Raw genomic sequence first — 2,665 nt, forward strand, 5'->3', positions numbered from 1 at the left:
GCGGGTCAATTTAAATAGATGCACTATAGCTGCAGTGTCCTAGGTAACTGACAAATACGGAATACAAACCATTTACTTAATTCATTTTTCCTTTCTCCCTGAATTCAGTTGAAAGGATTGCAAATGTACACAAATTCAAAACACACAACTTGATGCATTGGCACACAACATTAGTTGCAGGCTTGCAGCTCTAGCTTCTCACTTTGCTTTCCACAACCACAAGAGCATAGCAAGGAAGACCCAAGGAAACCGCCATTCACACACATCACTAGGGGAATGCAGAGGCCGTGTGTGTGTGGAGGGAGGGAAGAACTGCATTCCCTTCTTCAACCTCCTCTTCTGACACGGCCTCCCGCGAAACTAGGACGCACACATTTTCCGCCTTAAAATTAGGCGTGCACTGCTCCATTGGCAGCAGCAAGCAACTCAGGGGTAGTTGACCAAGGAACAGTAGGTCTTGCCGAGCTTCCATGCGACCGGAATGGCGTTGTTGGGGGCGAGCACCCTGCCGGAGTCGGAGGTGAGCCGGAGACCGAACGGCGCTCTGAGCCTCCTGCCGTTGTTGAGGCACCACGTGGCGCCCCAGTTGTGCGCCATGGGTGTCCACTCTCTGTTGTCAGCCAACATCAGGTCGACGGTGTTGAGGTTGCCGTCAGCATCCTCGAACTCGATCAGCACGTTGAAGTAGAAGGGGTTGGCACCCTGGTCCACCTTGAACGCCACGTTCACGCCGGGGTACTTGCACGGCACCCTCCTGTACTGGATCCTCACGACGCCGCCAGCGCGGACCTTGTCACCCATGTCGGGCTTCGCCATGGTGCCCATGACCGTGCCGCTCATGTCGAAGTGGGCAACCTCGCGGTGGAACAGCCCGCCGGGGGACAGGTCGGTGATGACGATGGTCACCGGCTTGCTGGAGCAGGCCGCGTTGCTCGTGCATTTCACCTCATAGCAGGCATCGCAGGCCTCGCCTCCCCTGTACAGCAGTGCGCTCTCGACGGCGATCATCGAGTTGAACGACTGCTTCCCGACGGCGGTCTGGTAGCCGCACGCGCCGCCTGTACGCAGACATGAATCCAATGCATAATACGTAATTTGTCAAATTAATCGACCTGACAAGTAATTAAGAGCCGGTCGGGCATGTCACTAACCTTCACCGCCGTCACCGTTAGGGGTGTCGTAGTACGTGGCACCAGCGCCTGACAGCCAGCTGTCGGAACCATAGTAGGTGGAGGGTGATGAGGTGTGGTTGGGGGGGATTTGGTTGCAGTTGTCAGCTTGTGGCTAGTTCTAGCCGGTAGGGGCGCCTGTCTGTGGCTGATCGGCTTTGTCTTGGGCCTAGGCTTGCGAGAGCAAGCAATGGGGCTCACCAGAAGCGCAAGCACGACCACTGCAGCCAACAGTGATGTGGATAGCGTCGCCATTGTTCTTCTAAGCTTATCACTCGGCAAATTCGGAGTCGACTAATTTATGATGAGCTAGAGACCTGTTGAGCTAGCTCTATTATTCTGTTGCAGTTGCAGCAGTGGGCACGAGAGGGGGTACTATTTATAGGGCACTTTGGGCAAGGGGTTGATGCACAACAACATTGGGGATGATTCTATACCGGTTGTTGGGGCCTTCGTCTTCCGAAGGTCCTCAAAAACACGACTAACATGTTTCCCAAGTATAATATATGTACAGGAACCTTCAGACATGGAATAAAGTTGTACATGAGATGAAGGGCATAGTTCAGGAGAAGGATGAACCAATGCCGAAGCTACTCGTTGAAAAGCTTCGGCTCAGCAGTGAAAAATGAAACCGACTTAAAAAGGAAAAGGTTGTCTAGTCCTCGATAGATTATCCCTAGGTCAATAGTAAATGTTAAGGGCATGAATGTAATTTCACATAGGCTACGTCCTGTGCCTATAAATAGATGAACAGTGACATCATACTGTTCACGCTGACTTGTATTCACTCGTGTGTCACGCTTGGACTTTTGCCTTCTGTCAAGCCGAAGGTACAAATGTAATTTAATATTGTTCATGTTCATTCATGATGTTATAGAAAAGATATATTAATGATGTTATATGATTACTCATGTCATTTGTCATGTTTCATATGCTTCTTCTTTCATTAATATATAATGCGATGATGATGGTATGTCCTTCATTACCTTCGTCTGAAGATCATTATATCCCAAGGGAAATAATGCTTCGGAGGATGAAGTACTTTAACCATTAACATTTTGTGTTGCCTTATTCTTAACTCATAGCATTTGAGAACAAGTCCCCAACACCGGCCGATTGAAATTATTGGGGGAGAACGTGACAAGTTGGTGTGCAGCAGAAAAAAGTCGAAGCCAACAACTGTTATAGGTTTGTGCATCTAATAATGCTAAAATCATGTATAAAAGGTTTGCGAGGACAAAAAATTGATCTACATGCGTGTACTTGTAGGTGAATGCTCTTCCAGCAGTTCTGGGCTTTCAGAAATATTACTATACAATGCAAATTTCGTGCTATCAGCATGCGAGTATACTATGGTCCTGTTTGTTTCAGCTTTTTACAGCTTCTGACCACCAAAAGCTACTACAGTCTGTCAAACACTCAAATTTTTAACTAGTTTCTATAGAAATTGATTTGGTAAATACCATTCAAAATCAACATAAATACATAATCGACTG

General features: G+C 47.9%; 1 pseudogene; it reads right to left on the bottom strand.

The window, feature by feature from the left end:
- Window positions 1-426: 426 nt before the first annotated feature.
- LOC103632287 (expansin-B11-like) lies at window positions 427-1,424 on the bottom strand (annotated as a pseudogene).
- Window positions 1,425-2,665: the final 1,241 nt, after the last annotated feature.

This window comes from Zea mays, chromosome 7, assembly GCF_902167145.1.
Source record: "Zea mays cultivar B73 chromosome 7, Zm-B73-REFERENCE-NAM-5.0, whole genome shotgun sequence".
In the NCBI taxonomy this organism is placed as follows: Eukaryota; Viridiplantae; Streptophyta; class Magnoliopsida; order Poales; family Poaceae; genus Zea; species Zea mays.